Below are 13,966 nucleotides of genomic sequence, written 5' to 3' on the forward strand. Positions count from 1 at the left end.
GATGTAAAGGAAGCCAGGGCTGTCTGTTCTTCCAGTCTCCTGAAGGCACCGACTCAACACCGGTCTGCAGTCAAACACCTGTTTTTGTTTGAGAGCAGGTGAGAGTGCTCAAATGAGTCATGCTTGGCTCATCCTCCATCACTACCAGGAAAACAGTCCTGAGGCTCACCTGCTGACGAGCTGCAGGGGCACCTCCTGACAGACAGGACAGCAGTGGCTCATTGTTCTCTGCCTGACTAAGCAGTAAAAACAAAGCCCTGAATGTAAAAATCACAGCGAACAGTCCTTGGCTAAAACAAGCTTGGTTATAGAAGCTGACCTCATCGCTGACATTAAAAACGTTCTCAAACAGGTGTGAGCAGAGTGAGAGGCCTGCCTCGGAGGGATGCAGCGGCGCAGTTTCTGAGAGAGAAGGAGGGCTGGGATGGGGCTGCCATCTGGTGACATTCCCTGCACACAGACAAAGGCTTTATGTTCTCCACAGGCCCAGAAAGCAGAGTGAGGAGCGATCAAGATGAACTTCGTAGTTCCGTTCTTTTTTTTTAATTTAAAGATTAAAAAACAAAAACTATTAACAGACACACAGACATTTACAAAATAACACAAAAACAATACAAGCAATTCATATTTTCAGACAAGGTGACAGGAAATTAACAGTGGTTGTTGTATTACATATTGATATGTTCAAAGTGGTTATTTAGATAAACAAATATAGGCATGTAAGATCAATCAAACATTAACTGTTCCTTTCAAGAAACCAATAGAAATCAGTATTACAATTATCTTAGCTATCCTGTGTATACCTATATACATATTTTCCCTTCTTTCTTTCCTCTTTTCCCTCATCCCAGTTGTTCTTTCCTTTTGAGCAGTTTCTTCCCCTTCCACAATATCTATTGTACCTTTTAGATTTTATTCACTCTTTCAGGTTCTTACACTAGTGAGACAATAAGGTGTTTACACATGCAGGTCTGATTTATTTCACTTATGAGTATGGTCTCAAGTTATGACCATTTACCTATAGAAGCCCCAAGTCTATCTTTCTTTATAGCAGGGTATGATCCCATTACATAAAAATACCACAACATTTTTATCCATTCCTCAATTAATAGGCATTTGGGTTGTTTCCATGATTTAGCTATTACAAATTGTGCTGCTATAAATATGGGTGCACGTATATCATTGTGAACCCTAAAATTTCAGCTTACTGTGCCTCAAAGAACTTCTATCTAAAACATAGAAAGAATTTTTAAAAAATCAGTCCCCCCCAAATTCAAAGACCCAATCCAAAAATAGGCAGCTGAGATGAATACACACTTCTCAGATAAAGAAATACAAATGGCAAATAAATACATGAAAAAATGTTCAACATCATTAGTCACTCAAGAAATGCAAATTAAAACAGCACTGACATTCCATCTCACCCCAGAAAGAATGGACATCATCAAGAAATCAACCAATAACAAATGCTGGAGGGGTTATGGGTAAAAAGGAACCCCCTCCACTGCTGGTGGGAATGTAGACTGGTGAAACCACTGTGGAAATCAGTGTGGAGATTCCTCAGTAAACTAGGATGAGAGGTCACATTCAACCCAACTATTTCCCTTCTGTGGCTAGCTTATTTCACATAGCATAATGTCCTCAGGGTTCACCCACATAGTAGCGTATGTCAGGATTTCCTTCCTTATTAAGACACAACAACATTCTGTTATGTGCACAAGCCACAGTTTATTTATTCATTCATCTATGGGCAGACACTTGGTTTGCTTTCCACCTCTTGGCTATTGTGAATAATGCTGCTATCAACATAGACTGGAGATACTGTTTTGAGACCCTGCTTTCAATGGGGTCTATACTCAGAAATGGAAGTGCTAGATCATCAGGTTATTCTATTTCCCATTCTTTGAATAATTGCCACACTGTTTTCCATAGCTGCTGCACCATTGTACATTGCCACTAGCAGTACATGAGGGTTTCAAGGCCTCCCTATCCTCACCAATACTTGTTTCCTGGGTGTTTTCTGATGTTTGTTTGATAGCAGTCATCCTATTGGGTAGATATGGCATCTCAGGGTAGTGCTATTTATGCTTCTCTAATGATTACTCACGTTAAGCATCTTTTCATGTGCTCACTGGTTACTGCAGATCTTTTTCTGGAGGATTCAGTAACAGCTTCGGAAGTTAATGAGAGCGGAAGCAACGGACACCAGATTTAAATTCCTTTTAAAAGGCCAAAGATAAGCCTCTTGTTTGAGCTTATCCACACAAACACATTTTAAGTCAGAGAAGAAAAAAAGTCCAATAGCTTTTCCACTTGGGCAGCAGCAGGAAGTCTAATAGCTCATTTGAGTCTATTAAACCGAGGCCAGCATCTGACTAATGAGGCTGAAACAGAGCCTGCTATGCACCGGCCACTCTCTTTACAGTGGGCAGCTCTCCCATGCACCCAAAAGAGGAAAGAGCCATGGGTCGCCTGGCTCCGTCTCCGACACCGGCGCCAGATTGAAAGAACCACCTTTTAAAAGTTCAAAACCTGAGGTGCTGTCTTTTCTCTTTCACTGTTTATTTTATTTACTTTTTAACTTAGGGAGTTAAAGGGCCTACTGCCTCTTAAACCCTTACAATGAAACCATCAGCATGAGTCTGTGCATTTATTTACTTTTGTCAAGACCAAGGTCTGGTGATGACCGCGAGGGGTAGAGTTCCTGACCTCTCTCTGTCAGCCCTCGAGGCTCACAGGTGTGCACTGTGCAGCCTCTAGCACCCACACGAGAGGAACAAAACTGCCAGCAAGCGGCCAGGCTAGCTGTCAACTGCTCCGAGAAACACAAAGGCCCGGACTTGAAACCACAGAAGAGCTCAGAGGTGGGGAAGCTATGCACCAGCAGCAGGTTAGCACCTAAACGCATCATACTACATTTGAAATTAAATAGTTTAATCTTTTATTTCATGTGATATTTCAAGAATCTCAGCATGAGACTCCCCCCCTTTCCTGGACACTGTCCACCTCAGGCTCAGGGAACACCTGTAGCACTGGATGAAAGCAGCTTTACATGCTGGAAGGCTGATTTGGACCCCGACTAAAAGTAGGAATCTTGCCTACTGGGCACAGCTGAAAGCCTGCTGCATCCCAGGAAGATGAACAGCCATGATGAAGACAGAACGGCCTGGACAGGGGCAGCCAGGCAGCGAGGGAAGTGAAGAACAATCTTTACAGATGCCTGATGCTGGTCAGCCGTTCAACCTATCTGGTCAACACTAGCCATGAAAAAGCAAAAACCAAAAGCAGACCTAAACCACGGAGCAGGAAGAACATGTGCAATATTTCTGAGAAATGTATTGACAGAAAGGGTAGTTATTGTAATTATTGTCTTTTAGGAGTCTGACAAATTGAATAGGTATTCTGCCATGCTTCAGCTATGGTTTTTGTGTGAAACTATGACAATAAGTCACATTCTCAGGAACTTCTAGCCCTAACTCTTTTATTAAGGTAACTTTATGGTAGTCAAGTTTAAAAATTTTGATTGGAAGGGGGCTGAAAATGAAAAAAAAAAAGATTTTTAAAAAATTAGTTAAAAAGGACCTGGTCTCTGAAAATAGCAAGAATGCACATTATGTGTACTAACTTCCAATAACACATCTTAAAGTAAGATACACTATCCTGCAATACCATGTATTAATTAGATTATACTAATATGTAGTAAGGACCAGAGCTGAAAGAGAGATGATACAAATGAAGCCACTCTGGAATAAATAATATGGCTCTAAGACAGTAAATATTTAGTACATATTGTTATACTCTCTATATATTACTCTTTCATTTTTTTATGATAATAAAATATTAGGATTTTTTAAAATTGGCCACAATCCTATGAACCTTTAAAAAAAAATCCTTAAATATGTGATGTAGCTTTGTACACTAAAATCACAAGCAAGAATGGATGTTTTCCAGTTTTCAAATTGTGATCAATTACCAAACCAGAAATGTGGAGGAATTTCACAAATTCCAGAACTATATTCCAGTTCTGTTGGGATATGCCATTACAATCCCAACAGCCGCTATGACCAATGGAAAACCAGAGGAAAATTCTTTCCAGGAGAAAATTCAAGATTTGTCTTATCTTCCTCCACCTTGAGCCTGGGTGCGCAGAGGGGTCATAGTCCCAAAGTCTCTATTCCCAGGGGTACAATGTCTGCAACACGTAACTCAAACCTGGACCCTGCTGTGTCTGGACTGAGCAGGCTGCCGAGATAGAAAACAAGAGGAACCCTCGAGCAGGCAGATGGTGCTCCTAGGCCTCCTAGGGGCCTAGGAGGAGGGCTGGGGACTGTCGGGTGGGGGCCAAGCAGAGCTGAGACCACTGCACAGAGGCAGATTTATGGCTAAACTACACAAGAACTCCAGTCGTACCACCAGGAGATACCAACAGTGCTCGCATAATTCCGGAGAAATTTTTGTACTCAAGCAGGACTCTCTTCATTGCCCAAGGCAAATCGTTCAGACCGAAAGACAAGAGCCAGCTGAATAAAAGGGTCACCATCACAGTACCTACTAGGTTTCCTTTACTAGGAAAAGTGAGGAGAGAGTTTCAATCATTAAGGAAACAAGTCTCAGAGTTAAGTCTGGATACTGTCAGAGAACATGGGTCAACATGTCTCTTGTACAGCACATGAGACTTCGGGCAAATTGCTTATACTTTCTGCATTTTATTTGCCTGTTTGGAACTTGAGGATAAATATAACCGCTCCACCTATCTCATAGATTGAGAATCAAGTGTGGAAATAGATGTGAAACCACCTGAGAAAGCGTCAAAGGCAACATAGTGCTATTATTAACTTTGAGCCAGAAAGCTAATTTTGTGTACTGTGACATCAGATTTATTATAACTTTCATCTCTTTCATTAGTAATCATTAAATACATCTATAGGAACATTTGAAATTTTATCAATTCCCCAAAATTACTGTAGCATACAAAACTACCTAACTTGTAATACTAAAATTAAAAGCATATGCCTCAAAATCTAAAACTAATGCATTCAGCTTTGTCAAGGATCTGCATTTGAACTCTAAATATTGCCAGAACCTGCCTCTCAAGTCAATCAACTGCACTGCAAATACATGAATTGAATACCAAGACTTGAAGGAGTTCAGTTCTAATTATAAGAAGACTTGAACCCAATTTGTACAAAGAAGCAAGCAAAAGGAACATCTGTCTCCATAGGAAGAGTGCTTAGGAAGAGTAATCCTTGCAAATAGAGTGGGCAGAGAGCAAGCTGCTGCCAAAGGCCTCAAAGCCTGAGATCTATTGTTGGGCTCCACTGGTTTCTTTCACTGCCGTGGGACTCCTTCCAAATGCACACTGAAGCATGAATGGACAAAGCAAGCTGCAGCTCTGAATGCCTGGGGAGTAGGATGTCAGTGGACAAGCATGGCTGATACTCACCCGGGGGAAAGTAATAAATTCCATAGAAACAGGGGCCCAGCCTTCTGCACAGTTCATCACCTTAGTGAGTCAATTTAGCACAAGCAGGAACTTATAACTCACACTTGTTTTATAAAAACCCTAACATCTGTATCACTGCTTATGGGAGTGTTGATCAAACTATGGGTTACAGTCCCTTGTTGGGTCAGTCAGATTCCCTTAATAAATTGATATGAGGACAGAATAGAAGAGAATTAAAATAGAGCAGAGGAGACATTATATGCAGCGGGCACAAAATGCACAACAAGAATGCATCCAGTAAGAGAAAATTATGAATGAAACTAAATTCTTGCGTGTGCTCCAGTGTTTGCCTGTATCCAGGGCAGTGAAGGAAAAACATATATTCCTGAGTAGCAGTCCAAAGAAGTAACGAAATAGTGACTTAAAAGTTGAAGTGGCAGTTTCATCAGAATGGGGTACATCTGCTCCAATAAGACCTAAAGGCAACCAAATGCTTCAAAAGATTCCAGAAGTCATCGTTCAGGACAAATACTTGGGTTAGAAACAGTAGGAGCCAGACAACGAAGAGGACCATAATCATTAATGTGCAGCACCACCGTTAGGCCCGCAGTATTCACGCTTTCCCACTCTATGGTAAGAGAAACATTCACGGGACATTCAAATTCTTCCTCGGAAACTTCGGAATGACCTCATAAAGAAGATAACTAACTGGGCCTGAAGAATGAGTGGGAGTCTGGCAGATGAAAAGAAGGAAAGAAGGGAATTCCAGGAAACACAAAACAGCACGCCTCCATACCCAGGGCTCCCGACAGCTGGCAGAATCCATAAATCACTGAATAAAGCAGAGGAAAACCACAGCTTATGCAAGGAAAGAGTGGCACGGCCTGAGCACAAGTGTCAGGGACAAGGTTGGGAGGGATGAGCAGGAAGAGTGCGAAGCGAAAGGCAGAGAGGGAGGCAAAGCTGGTGAAACTGTGACAGTCAACTGCCCTCGCCCCTGCCTCCCCCAGCTCACAAGGCCCAGAAAGGAGAAGCATCCCTTCAGCACACTTTGGGACCAAAATCCTATGTCCCAAGTCAAAGATCAGTGTGGGAGGCACTTAGGAAAATTAAGTAAAATAAAAGCACTCCACTCAGTGATTCCACAAAAAAGCTTGAAACCCCCCCCCTGCTGCCCCACATAGACATTCAGCATTCCGCTGCTCGGTGCTACAAGGAAACCAACATGAGAAAGGACAGGCTCTTCCCCCAGAGTGGCCCATCCACTGTGTGGGGTGGGGGGGACCAGATGGAGAATCTGTCAGGGAGAACACAACAACTTTGACAGCGTTGAGTTTGTAAAAGAGGTGGTGAGACCAACCATCCCACAAATATTACCGGCACATTTCTGGAATGTCAAGAAAACCGAGTCCACCAGTCAACAGAAACTTAAAACGTTTCAGAGATTTTATTTTTTTGGTTCCCCCTCCCCACCGGTACCAGGACTTGAACTCACAACCTTGCGCTTGCCAGGCAGGCACTGTGCCTCTGAGCTAAATCCCCAGCCCCCGTTTCAGAGATTTTAAAAAAAAAAAGCCTTTCAAACAAAACTACAGATTCCATATAGTTTAAGGTGAAATAATTCCAGTAAATATAAAACATTTTTCTTTTCTCCTAGAAATTATCAAAATGTACTTCATAATTTTCATCCAAGCTCTCTGGAACACAAATTTTATATGTACATATAGAGACATCTTGATCTCCATTTCTGTATCTCTGCAATGTTCCATCCCACTCTGCTTTTTCTCCCAAGTCTCCTTCAACCTTGTCCAAAATTTATCCAATACCCCAGTCTCAAGAAACCTTGCACGACTGGGGTGACTAGCAGAACCAAAGACTCAAAATCGCTAGCATGACTTGGAAACACCCCTCTCTTGTCATGTAGGAATATGTTATTCAAAAGTGTTAGCATGACCTTTCAATAACCTCTCTTCATTAACTTTTATGAGCCTGAGCCATCCCACAGAAGGCAAGCTTAGGCCTGGCCCCACGTGCCCAGGCTGCAGCACCGTGGCACAGGCAGAGATCCGGCCTGGAGTCTTGAGCACAAACACAGGGCTTCCCGCAGATGCAGAGACCGGTGCGTAAGGCACCACACCTCAGTAAATTGGAAGCAGACGTTGTTCTCCTGAATCGCAACACGCTTTGTGACCAAAATATACCACGGAGGCCGTACCAAGTTATTCTTGGCAAAATAGTTCTTCATTATATACTGTTTCATTTCAGTTGAAAAATGAACAGGCTTCAACCACATGTTTCTTGCTCATTTAAATAGGTGTTTTCCCCACTCTCATAAAAGGGTCACTTTCTACTTCAGAGAGAGCTGTTGCCCTATTTCAGAGTTCATTTCTATACGTTTCTACCTGGAGGCTACAATAGAAATTGTCTTGGGGCTTGCAGGTAATACTAAACAAGTATCACTGAAGTTTTAACTCATATGATTATGCACAAATCTGACAGGGTTGTAGCTAACAACTTAAAGAAACTCACAGGGGAAAAACTGAGTAGTACTCACAGGTATAGTTTAAACCTCCTAATGTACAGAAATTTAAAATATCGATACCCAAAGTCCACTGACATCTGGGAGGAAAGAGAAGGGTTTCGTATGCCAGGCCCTGTGACACAGCACCTTACCAGCTTGCGTAACTGTCCCTGTATTATAGGTGTTTGTGAAGCAAGGAACTGTTAACTGTTAATTCACAGGGTTAAATAACTTGCCAAGATCACTAAGGAATAAAAGTAGGAGTCAAATTTGCATCTTTTACATCATTTTTAATGTGCCTATTATACCAAAATAATTTAAAATTCTACTACATTTTAAAATCTGACATTATTCCATGTTCTTTTTTTTGAAGTTCCATTTAGCTTTCAGGCTTCCTTCTAAGAGTGGTTGTAGACTACTTTGCTACATCGCTTTCCAAATGAAAACACTGGGAAAAGTCCTTCTCTAAGGCTGTCCTTTCTCCAGATAACAAGGGCTTCCGTGGCTAGGACTGGGGAGAATAAAGTAAATACTGAAATTTTAAAGTAAGTAAGGAGCTTTAAGATTAACTTTTACTTACTCTATTCTGCCTTATCAACAACACTGCACAGAAGAGAATTTTGTTTTCTTGATACTTTACATTTCCGTCATTATCCTCAATACCAAGTACAACTTAGAATATTCCTCCCAAAGGCTGCAGGGCTGGGGGTGTGCTTCTTCTGAGGACCACAGAAGAATCAAGGGCCATCTGGAAGCTTCAATATCCATAATTCTAAGTCATTTACATATTCCATGATAAATAATCACACATGGTGCAGTAAAATGTTAGAAGTACATTTTTAAGATAAAATATGGGCATTTAAGGCATTTACTTTACATTGCTTCACCTCTGTCTCCACCTTCCCTGGTAGGCTGCACTTTCGCTGATTAATACAGCAAACATTTATGAATAACTAATCTGTACCACTTCCTTTTCTAGGCCTAGAGGACACAGCAATTAACCAAACAGAACCAACTCAACAGATGCCTGCTCTCAGGGAGCTTGTATGACAGTGGGAAGGGATGAACACACAAGAAAAAACAAATATATTAGAAAGTGAACAGAGCTATGGCAAAACAGAAATTGCGAGAAAGAGAGGACCAGCAAGGAGGGGCAGAGAGCAGAGGGGAAGGTGCTGAGGAAAGCTGAGGCGTAATGAGGGCTACGCAAACACTTGCAGTAGGAGGTCATGTAGGTTCCAGGAAAGAGCACTCCAGGAAGAGGTGACAGAAAGCACCAGGGCCCAGAGAAGCGGGGTGGGAAGGAGGCCAGGGTGGCTGGAGCAGAGCGGGACAGGGAGCAGAGCACAAGAGGTTGGACAGGGCTGAGGAGCAGAGAGCAGTGTCTGGCGGGACATTTGAAGCACTGCAGTGTTCACGGTGAGATGAAAGGTCATAGTCAGAGGGTCCTGATGGGACTTATCTTTGAAGGATCACTGTGGCTGCTGTACGCGGTAGACTGCCCAGGCACGTGGAGGCAGGAGGGTGTGTTAGGCTAGCACAATGATTCAGGTGAGAGATGGGGCAGTTAGGACTCTCACAAGGGTGACTCTGGTCACAGCAGAAGAGAGATGACAGCCCACAGGACTCTCCAGGGAATGCAAGTGAACAGTGAGCGATATCCAGGACAACTCTGTGACTTTCTGTCTGGGCCACAGGAGGAGTGGGGAAAGTGAAGCACAGCAGGTTTGGTGGGGAGGATGTTATGGGTTGGATTCTGAATGTCCCCCAAGGGCCTGTATGCTAAAGGCTTGGTTGCCAGTTTGTGACACTACTAAGAAGTGGTGGAACCGTTAGGAGGTGCTGACTAGTGGAAGGAAATAAGGTCACTGTGGGCCTGCCATGAAGAGGATGTGGTATCCCTGATCCTTCCTTTCTCTGACTGCTTCCTGACCACCATGAAGCAGGCAGCTTTGACCCTCCATATATTCTCACCAAGATGGCCTGCCTTACCTCAGGCCCCAAAGAGCCAGCCAACCACGAACTGAAACTGCTGAAATCATAAGCCGAAGTAAACCTCTCCTACTTTAAAGTTGCTTTACTTAGGCATTTTGTCACAGCAAAGGAAAGCTGACTAAGAAAAAATTCAGTGCCAGACATGCTAGGTGTCTACTGAACATTCAAATGGCAGTATTGAATGGACAATTGGATATGCAAGGCTGGAGTTAGGGGTAAAGTGGTGAAAGGTGCACATTTGCTGCTTATATCTATGACAATCATATTGAAACACAAACTGTATACTGTAAGTACACAAATGGAAGAAAAGAGGGACTGGGAATCCCGGGGCACCTGTCAGGAAGGATCAAGGAAATGAGAAGAAACACATGCACACAATAGAAACAAGGGGCATATAGTGCCCTTAAAGGAAAAAGTACTTCAGAGAAGAGACCGTGAACAAGCACCAAATGCCTGAATCCAATTACAAGGACTGCACAGGAAGCACCAGACCTAGCAGAGTTTAGCATGTACACCTGACCAGAGTAGACTGAGGATACAGAAAGGTGGCCTTCATTGAGTTTGAGGATGAGGTCAATGAAGTGCAGGATGCAAACAGAGAGTACAGGAATTTTACTGTAAAGGAAAACAAGGGAGCCAGATGGTAGTCGATGAAGGAGAGTCAAAACAGAGTTGCTGCTGCTACTGTTTTGTATTTCATTTGTTTTGTTACTCTGATTCATTGTGGTCCACCTACCAACTTTCAGTGGAATTAACCTATGCACACTTTTCATGAAGCTCTACTCTTCCCTCGCTGTTTGTGTCATGAGCCTCCTCGATTTGCCACTTACTGTCTGTCTGTGTTTCCCCTCACCTGTCTGTGAGACACACTTTTCCACCTTCAGTACTATCACAGAGGACTTTTGCTTTCATTCTCTTTGTTTCTTTCACTTCCTTCGACCATACAGATTTCAGCTTTGGGCCTTACCAGTCTACAACCTCCTTATCTAGCTCTGCTTCATATCCCCATACTGGAAATCCTACTTCAACAGTTCCTCAGTTGCAGAGGTGTGTGATGTGTCATGGCTGAGGATGAGCGTATTCTTGTGCTCAAGGCTTGCCCTAAGGGTTGGCTAGCCTTTACTGAAGTCCCTGATCAACTCCATCCTGACATAGTGTGCCCTACGTGTCCCTCTCCTCACCTGGAAACAACAACTTAATCTAGCACTTTATCAGTAAAGTTTAGTTTTCCAAAGTGCCTTACATTACCTTGGCCCTGAAGCCAAAGCTCATCTGCTGTGTCTCTCTTCCCTTCCATAGCATCTGCTGTAAGGCACAGAGCTAACAAAACCTAAACAGTCTCCACTGGAACGTGATCAGCAAAAAAACACAACTCTTCATCTAAGGTGGAAATAGTAACAGGCTGGCATGAATTCTAATCAAAGCTGTCTTATCAAATAGGTTAGAGCAACTTACCTATTGGTACCTAAAATTCTCTATGACAGTAATACAGAGTTGATGGTCACTGTCAGTGCTCAACTCTGAACTTCATTAGGCTCCAAGAAAAGCAAAAGTTTTTGCCTCTGACTAGAGCTTTACATCTGTCTGATCAGTAAGAAAGTCCAACATGGCCTTGTTTTGAATGTCCCATAAAAAGATAAGAAGGTGAAAAACTAAACCGAAAGAATAAAAAAGGCTGGGTGGAACTAAGAAGGCAGAAATGGATAGATACATGTACATGTAGACATATATGCATACATTTATCTATATGTGATACACATATGTACATATACCTCCATGTATGTACATACCTGTCTCTATTGATTTACTAATATGTATCAGAATGGAATATACCAAAGTATTCTAAATTAAATAGTAATATAAGAAAAAGGATTCTTACCCAGAATTTCATCTGAGCTGGGCAACTAGCCGTCACTGTTACTTTGGACATGTCATTTCAGTTCTGTGATTTTTTTCCATTTTCCAATTTAAGAAAATGTCTACAACCCATTGTCAGTTCTGAGATCCTATTTCCATGATCCTATTGACTATAGCTAACTGAAAATGGAGTGTACATTACATTCCTGGAACATGATTAAATCCTAACATTTGTAAGCCTGTTTTAAATAAGAATGAGCAGTCCATTATTATTAAAATTTAACCATCAGAAATTCAGGCTTATCTACGATCATCATTATTACATTTTCTATCTTCAATATTGTTGTATTTCTTTCTCTGTTCTCCATTTCTCATAAACCCATTATTACCTTGGCTTCTTGGAGGGGGGGCGGTGTTTCTGGTACCGGCAACCGAACTCACAACTTTGTGCTTGCCAGGCAAGCACTGTGCCACTGAGCTAAATCCCCAGCCCCTTACCTTGGCCTATATGTAAGGTATGTTTAACTGCAAAGGAGAAAATGCAAACTATCCCTTAAAAATTAAAAAGGAAGGTCCAACATGGCCTTGTTCTGAATGTTTCATAAAAAGGAAGTGATTTTTTTTTTTAAATTTCACAGTTGAGCTAAGGGATCTCATTCACCCTATTATCAGTACACAAGTAAACCTTGCAAATCAGCCAGACCAAAAACACATATGGACCCAGTAAAGTACCCTGTCATATATCTGCAGAACATGAGCTCTGGGTTCTTTCATCAGATGTTTACAGCAGCAAGAGGTTGCTGGAACCCTGCACTAACTTTGCAGAACAAAATATTGCTCTACTCAAACACAAGCTGGGACCACCCAGGCACAATCATTTGTCTTCCTTAGTGGTAACTGAGGGTCCACAGTGGAAAGATAAGCTCTGTCTGAAGGGCCCTAACTGTTACCTTGCACCTCCAGGCCTCTTTCGCACAGGCCTGGCCTGACAGAGGTCTCTGTGAACTGCTCTGTCTGTGCCAAAACCCTGGAAGAAGGCGTTATCTGCATGCAGGCACAGCACTGGGAGGATGGACTTGGGTCTGTATGGACTTCGTCTGTCTACAGGCTCTGGTAGAAATCAAAGTCAGTGACAAGTGTTAATCTCACTAGAGGAGATGGCAGGCAACCCTCGCTCTGTTCCTGCTCTGAACGGCCACCGGCCCTGCCAGAGCAGCAGTTGTTAGATTAAAAAGAAAAGTAATCAATAAAAAGTGTCCGGTTATATTAATTCCACCTTCACTCACCCGGGCTCACCATTCCATCCCCTTCCTAAGAGACATTTCTATGCAGGAAGCGAAGGAACTGGCAACACATAACACAGAGAGAAGATAGTCCTCGTACAACTGAAAAGGAGCACACACTGCTCACCCAAAAATAACTCCTTATACTGAAAGTAAACAGAGAGTTTGAGTATGGCTGAGGGTGAATAGAGGCCACAGTAAAATGCTGAAACGTGTTAGGAAATGCTCCAGCAGCTGTACAGCCGTACCCTTACTTTCCATAAATCCTAAAAATAATCTTCAAAGTTACAATGACTTCAGTGAAGCTTCCTATTTCTGTCTCTCTCCACCTACCAATTTTCTGAGAATTACACGCTGGGCCAAATTAACGTCAAGCCAAGGAAGAGCTGCACGGAAGCTGGGGCTCTTCCATTGGCGCTGATCAGCACACACACACTTGCGTGTGCTCCGTGGGTTCAGCCTTAATAGCAGCAAGTTGGCTTGATGACAACCCACAAGGATCACTGCCTTGAAAAACCATACCCCCTCCCCTCCGATTATGAGGGATTCTTCTCTTCAGAAAGTCTGAGTCAAAACTTAAGGATAAACAATACTAAACAGTGAACATCAAATTATAAGTTTGAAAAGAAACTCTTCGACCAAAAAGCCTACTCAGCTAAAATCTAAGGCTGTTGAGATTATATAATAACCAGGAACCTACAAAATCCTATCTCAGGCACATTCTAACGTCCCATTCCACTCTGAAAGAACTGACTACGAAAGACAAGCAGTCACTAATATCTTAACATGATCAGACTGAGAAATAGCACTTTCCAAAGACATCAGAGAAAAGCAATCCATACAATTAGCTTTTGGAGAATTCTTTAT

The 13,966-nt window shown here is 42.4% G+C and overlaps 1 protein-coding gene across 3 annotated transcripts in view; it reads right to left on the reverse strand.

Moving 5' to 3' along the window:
* Positions 1-13,966, reverse strand: part of Tiam2 (T-cell lymphoma invasion and metastasis 2) — a 204,444-nt gene that overhangs the window by 110,275 nt on the left and 80,203 nt on the right. The gene's annotated exons all lie outside the window — the stretch shown is intronic.

This window comes from Chinchilla lanigera, unplaced genomic scaffold, assembly GCF_000276665.1.
Source record: "Chinchilla lanigera isolate Chin_1 unplaced genomic scaffold, ChiLan1.0 scaffold00038, whole genome shotgun sequence".
NCBI classification, from domain to species: domain Eukaryota; kingdom Metazoa; phylum Chordata; class Mammalia; order Rodentia; family Chinchillidae; genus Chinchilla; species Chinchilla lanigera.